The sequence below is a fragment of the Rhipicephalus microplus genome, chromosome X (assembly GCF_043290135.1).
Source record: "Rhipicephalus microplus isolate Deutch F79 chromosome X, USDA_Rmic, whole genome shotgun sequence".
In the NCBI taxonomy this organism is placed as follows: Eukaryota; Metazoa; Arthropoda; class Arachnida; order Ixodida; family Ixodidae; genus Rhipicephalus; species Rhipicephalus microplus.
The window spans coordinates 283,875,790-283,882,377 of record NC_134710.1 but is presented as its reverse complement, the minus strand read 5'-3'; the positions used below and the strand labels follow the sequence as shown (position 1 = coordinate 283,882,377).

The 6,588-nt window shown below is 43.8% G+C and overlaps 1 long non-coding RNA gene across 1 annotated transcript; it reads right to left on the bottom strand.

Annotated features, from left to right (window-relative positions):
- Positions 1-728: 728 nt before the first annotated feature.
- On the bottom strand, positions 729-6,060 carry LOC142777174 (uncharacterized). The gene is made up of 5 exons (XR_012887959.1): positions 5,953-6,060; positions 5,696-5,889; positions 5,310-5,494; positions 1,055-1,213; positions 729-983 (listed from the first exon to the last, which is right to left on the bottom strand). It is a non-coding gene; the product is annotated as an uncharacterized LOC142777174 (long non-coding RNA).
- Between the last annotated feature and the right edge of the window lie 528 nt (positions 6,061-6,588).

Below are 6,588 nucleotides of genomic sequence, written 5' to 3'. Positions count from 1 at the left end.
CAGATGATGCAGCACAAGAGTGTTAGCTAATACAATATACTTGCTGAAACTATTCCCTGCAGAGTTGCATCTTACAGCCTTTCATTTGCCAGCAGGGAAGCATTTTATGTGTTTCGGCTCACACCGGAGCGTGGCTCTTGAACGCCAGAAGACACCGGAGTGAAATAGCGCAGAACTACGAAACTTACTACACATTTCAGCATTTCAGTCTTGTCGCAACCTTGCCATCGCCTGCAATTAGCGGCATAGGCATTTTTTATGGGAGGGGGAGCGAAGTCCACGCAAGCGTTATGTTCACAAGCGCGTTTGTATGTTTGCGTGTACACACATATATATACGCAAAATAAAAAAAATTGAAGTAACCTTTCTGCCAATGCCAGTGCCTGCAGTACCAAGGCATCTTCGGCTCCACATCAACACCAGCTTTGAAGTCACTGTAACAGTTTTGCTCGGTACAACTCAGAAAAAGTTCATCTGAATCCTCAAGTTCCTTCCGATGAAATCGGACTACATGAATAGAACATAGTCCTTCAGAAACAAAGCGATACAGCAGCACAGAGTAATCACACTTAAGTTTTATTGGAGACCAGGTGGTATAACTCAAGCAGTGGTACACTATACTTTTTTATTTACCTATCTTGCCCTAGAAAGTGATGCAGTGTACACAACTTTGTTCACGCAGTGCATGAGGCTGACGCAAGTGAAAGTACAGTTTTAGACAACAGAAATAGTGGCAGCACATTTATTCCAACGTGTAGGGATAGTGACAAGGCAGTCCTGCACAAGTCTGCGCAGTGAGGAGTACATGCAGCTGAGACGGGCGAGTGCTGAAAGCATTCCTGGCAAACGAGACCTTGATAAGTAACGTTGGAGCCAGCTCTGCATGAACACTGGTCCTGAACGTCGTTTCCTTTCTGTCGCACGTAGTAAGTAGTCTTTACGGAACTAATACATGAGGTATCCGGGTATCTGAATACGCGAACCTGGAAAGATGTGCAGTTGTTACTCATCCGATAAGAATTGTTGCACTAAGAGGAGAGCTTTCAGTACCTACAGGAAATGGTGGGACTCCGGAAGTGAAGAGGAGTTCATCCAGTACGATGCGTCAGCCACCGGTATTGTGGGAAGACCGAGACCGAAGCGACAAAATATCCTCTGGTCCAGGTGTTCCTGGTAGCACTCACACTGGGAGCACTCACATGGACCATTTAGGCTACGATAGTGAAGAATTCAGTAGGGGAGAAGGTGACTGCATTTACTAGGCTGACAACTATACTTATATCACTTGAAATAGTCTGAAAAAGAATATACTCAACTGTGAACAGCTGGTACAAAACATACTAGCATCGCAAACTAGATGGATTAAGACCCACCTGTCTGCTTTGGAGAGGACCGTCTAGGTTCGTAGACACGAGTCCACGTAGTCCGTTGAAATTGGGATCTGTAGGGGCGAGAAAGTGACATTACTCTTGAAATCCTGATGAAAGTTTAAGAGTGAACAAGCCAGAACAATGTCATGGCAGTTAACAAGACTATTATAAAGCCACAAGCCATGGTAGCCTGACTGGCCGAAACAACGAATAGTAAACCGAAACACGAGTGTACTCAACCGGATAAGAAACTTGAAAAAATGCATATTAAAATTGAAAACCATAGGTGTGACTACAGAACATAGTGAGCTAGAGATTAAGACATTGTAGTAAGCCCTGTATTGAGATAGCTTGACTGAACTCATCGCAGACGACGGAAAGCTTGCGAAGCTATAAAGCCCTGCAAGACGAATCAAGTGAAAGAAACTGGGGGACTGCAAAGTCAGACAGTGCTCTCCAATGACTGCGTATTTCAGAACGGACAGGAAAGGGCTTTTGGTTGGTAGCGTGTCTATAAGCTAGAGGAGCACGACAAGTTTTTGAATTTCTTCAGTTAAGCACCCCGAGAGAACTGGCAAGTCTTATCAGTGTGGTGGCGACGCCAGAACTGAAGCATGACTGCATGACAGTGGTGCCATAAGCTTAAAAACAATTGCTATATGGATTGTGTGTAACACTGACCATAATAGCAAAAGATTGAAAAGCACTCGTGAAGTTTTAAACGATAGCTATAAAACCACTTATCAGTGTGGTCCCTGAATGAAGGTAAAGAGGGCTGTAGAAAACAGTATAGATCACACCCCGAAAGCATTTTCTGTAATTTGATTAGGAATTATTGTATGTATGGAAAATTGATAAGCAGCAAGAACAAAGAACCATTTTTTATAGATCACAATTCATTCGAAATGTCGCCATAGATTACCATATGCATGGAAGCTATGAGAAATACGCCTTGCCTGTGCGGAAGGCGCAGTAAAGTTGCAGTGAAAGCTAGAAGAGCCGCCTTTCAGAGTCTTTTCGAAACACTCAAGTCAAGATCCTTGACGATGTGGCGCATACCCACGCTGGAGGATTGGCCAAGAACCGGATAGTTTTCATGAATTTCTTCCTTAATAATAGATTAAAATTAATCCATTTACCAGAAATAAAAGATGCAACAAGACGAATTTGATGGTTGAATTGTAAATAATCTGTAGTGTAATGCAATAAAGCGTCGTATTTGATTTATTATGATTTTGGAAATTTCAAAATTTATATACAATAATTTCAACACTTAGATCGCTTTGAACTTTTGACGAACTCCTGCAATGCGTCAACCATCTTTCCGTCGTTGTGGCCTAGACACAAAGCCCCGAAAGAAAGCACATTTTCAGCATTTAAATCTATTCCGAGAAGGTGGCAAACGGCACCTAAAGTGTTTTTGCGTAAGGCAGAGAATCTATTACAATAAATGAGATAATGTTCAGTTGACTCATTTACACCACAAACAGGACAATGACGGGAGGCTGCCAGACCAGCTCTGAGTAAATATAAATTCAGCTGTGGAATTTGACAGCGCAGTCTAGTGATTGCGACTTCCGTTCCTCGCGTTTGACATATCTTACTATTCCAATGGTATAACAAGTGCTTGAATTCTGGTGTGGCTGTTAGTGAAGGTGTAGAAAATCCCTCTAACAGTAGTATGCTTCTTAATCTAGCGCCTATCAAGAATTTCGATGCCGCTAGTACATCAATAACAGGCCCATTTAAAGATGACTTGGCGAACGCATCTGCCATTTCATTCATATAAATGCCCTTACGCCCAGGAACCCAGACCAGTTTGTTCAGGTTGAGATGCGAAAGAACTAATGGTTTGAAAGCATTCTGAGCATGCGAATTCTCATCTGCATTAAGAGAGGCACATACTGATAGTGAATCTGTTAAAATTATTGCGGTTCTTACTGAAGCAGTTATTTTACGGAGAACTAACATTATCGGGAAAAATTCTGCTTCAAATATGGGCACAATATCGGGAAGGCGAAACGAAAAAACCAGTCTAGGGCAAGAGAAAAAATACCAATTCCACATTTTTCTTCCCTTTGTGACGCATCAGTTGCTATGACTGCTTGTATTGGCGTATGTTCCAGGTAATCTCTTAATATAGCCTCTAACAAAACTGAGGGGCATCAATTTTGAATTTTTCGGAAATATATAATCAAACTGTAATTTAATAGCATTATTAATGGTACTGATTAAAACAACAGCATCAAATTGAACATTTAAATCATCTAGAAAGCGCTGTATAACCAGAATTTGGGGTATACGAGATCTCGGCCAGTATTGTCCAAAAAAACAAGTCAGGACGGTCAATAAAAACTGTTTCTAAGCGCCTTACCGGCGATTCACAGAGCCTAAGAAATGACTGCATAGCTAACAATTTAAAACGGGTCGCAAGTGAGGGAAGCCTAGCTGCAAGATACAAGATCTTGATTGAAACAAACTTGGGGAGACCTAAGGATAGTCTCAAGGCTTGTCTCTCTATGACTACCAGAGGATGCATCTTGTAGGCAGGTGCCCCCGCGTAGAACACACCCAAACTCAAGCACCGGGCGAATGCACAAACAATACACTGAGATAAGAGTGTTTCTCCGCGCATACCTAAGCGACTATTACTAATTTTGCTTAATATTCCCATCGCACGACCTCCCTTTGCTGCAATGTTTTCAATGTGTGTCTTCCAAGACATTGATTGGTCATAGGTCACCTCCAGATATTTCACATTAACTACTTGAGGGATAGGATCCAGGTGATAGGAGAGCGAAATGTGAAAAGGCTCTTTGAGTGGACATGTTAACAGAACATTTCTTGACATTTTAATACAGATGTACGCTATCAAGCCACATTTCTAGGGCCGATAGGTATGTCTAAAATTTTAAATAGCCTATGAATGTCCTCTGCTGCTGAAAATAATGTGATGTCGTCCGCATATACATAAGTGTGGGCGTCCTGGTGCCGAGGTACAGAGCTCAAGATATTGAACAACACCGGGGAAAGGACAGCCCCTTGCGGGACACCTCTTGTTTGCACATATTTAGAAGACGAGATGCCGTTTTTGTAGCAATAAAACGTTCTATTGCACAAAAATTCTGCTATCCATGACTGTATATAGTTTGGAAAGTTTAGGTTGTGCAGCTGGTTGATTAACACTATATGCTCAACGCTGTCGTACGCTTTTGCTATATTGAGAGTGACGAACACTGATTGGCTAACTACTATAAGCACGCTTGCTTGATACCCACTAGGGCATTAATAATAAATTTTTTGGGGTAGTAGGCCGGCATTCGCTATGCCATTCTTCGTCATTCTTCCGAGAAGCGTGGTATCCGCTAAACACTTGCAAGAAATTTTGTGCCGATCGTCCATGCAGTGGCTGACGAGAATGAGCAATTATGGTTGAAGTGGGTATGCAACACAGTTATTACGGGAACAAGAACAAGCTTTTGTGATGGTTTGGAGCATTGAACAGCCCACTATTTACGCTATGCGCGTTGTGGGACGACTGGTTCTTTCGCTGTTTTGAAATGCTTTATGGGCCGTTTTAACACGATTGCTTTCTCGACATCAAGCCTGCCTAAGGCAAGTGTGACAAGTCGCAAGCACTGGTGTAGCTTAATGTTAGAATACCCAGCCGACCCGGGTTCGAGCCCCACTGTGGCATTGATGCAAGTTTTTTTTTCTATTTCATGCGATGTGGTAACGTACACAGGCGGCGGAAAACTGCGCGGGACCCGAAAAGTGATTTCATAACAGCTTTCGTTGTAAAAGAGTGGCAGGTATAGGCAATTGAAACAAGGGCACCACTGTGCCGCTGTTCTGATGAACATCGCACCGTTTGGTTTGTGACGAGCAACACATTTAGTATGCGAGTGAATATAGTTGTAATGCAACTGCGCGACTCACTATCGGCAAGGGGCCCCAGCTGCCAATGACGACGTCACGGATACGGCGAAAAACTTTACTGGAGACTGATGTTGCAGGACGGCACGCGTGCAATCTGCCTGCCGCAAGCTGCACTTGTCGCCCCGTCGATTTCAGACAGGATTCTTTGCATCATCTTGTCGAAAGTCAAGGGACACGCGCACAATCTGCGAAGACACGAGGAAAGTTACAACACTATAGTAAAGAGAAATGGTCCCACAAACGCTTCAGAATAAACAACGCAAGCACTGCAAAATAAACACCGCAAAACACCATGAACACTACACAGTATAAAAGAAAGGAGTTTCAAAACCACTAAAAGAACCTTTGAAACGCAGTTAAAGAATTGGAGAGAAACCCAAACTTACATGAGACGTATGCCGGGGCTTGCACGAAGACGGCTTGTGCTCACAGAACGTTTCGAATAGATGACAACCACTCAGGCTGTCTCGTGCAAAATGGTGAAACCAAAAGGAACCCTTCAGCAGCACAGTGTCCGAAGTCTTGTTATTTGAGCAGGAATTATGCCAAGCACTGTGATGACCAAGGAAAAGGTGCGAACCTGAAAAGACGTAATAGCATTGAGAAGAACGTTCAAAGAACATTCTCCACGAACTAAACTTACAAGTGATGAGGCAGGGATTGGAGCTAAGATCTATAGTTAACAGGATGCCACAGGCATGACGTGGCAAAGGGCTGGAACGTGGTTTGCTGCAGCTCCACCAGCCCAGAAAATCGGGGAGAGAAGGAAAGATACAGCTGTTTAGCAAGTACAGGGTAAAAAAATTGCGAGGCACTTGGAGTGAATAGTTCCCATAACGTGTATACTCACCATTATGAGCAGTTGCGCCGCAACCACGTACGGTCAGGTGTCCAGGACAGCCAGGCTACATCTGCGAGCTCAGCTGAGAACACTGCCATTATCGGTTCATTGCGAGTTGAGTAAGAACGCGACAAGAACTGACGAGATACGGGAGACTGGGACAAGTGCAAAATGAAAACACGGAAATTCACCACGTACCATGGCCACAGCAGGGCTTATCGATGGGCTGTGGACCAAAGCCACGTTGTTTCGATGGTAACTCCTGACAAAAGCTAAACCGAATGCCGTTTTCCACGAAGCGACTGCCTCGCCCATTTAATTTACCACGCGGCCCGACGCAACGCAACGCAACACCGAGACAAAACAGTGGCAACGGGACTCTGCGGCATTCGGTGCGGGCCCATCTCCCCGATGAAAACTGAAGAGTGCTGACGCTAT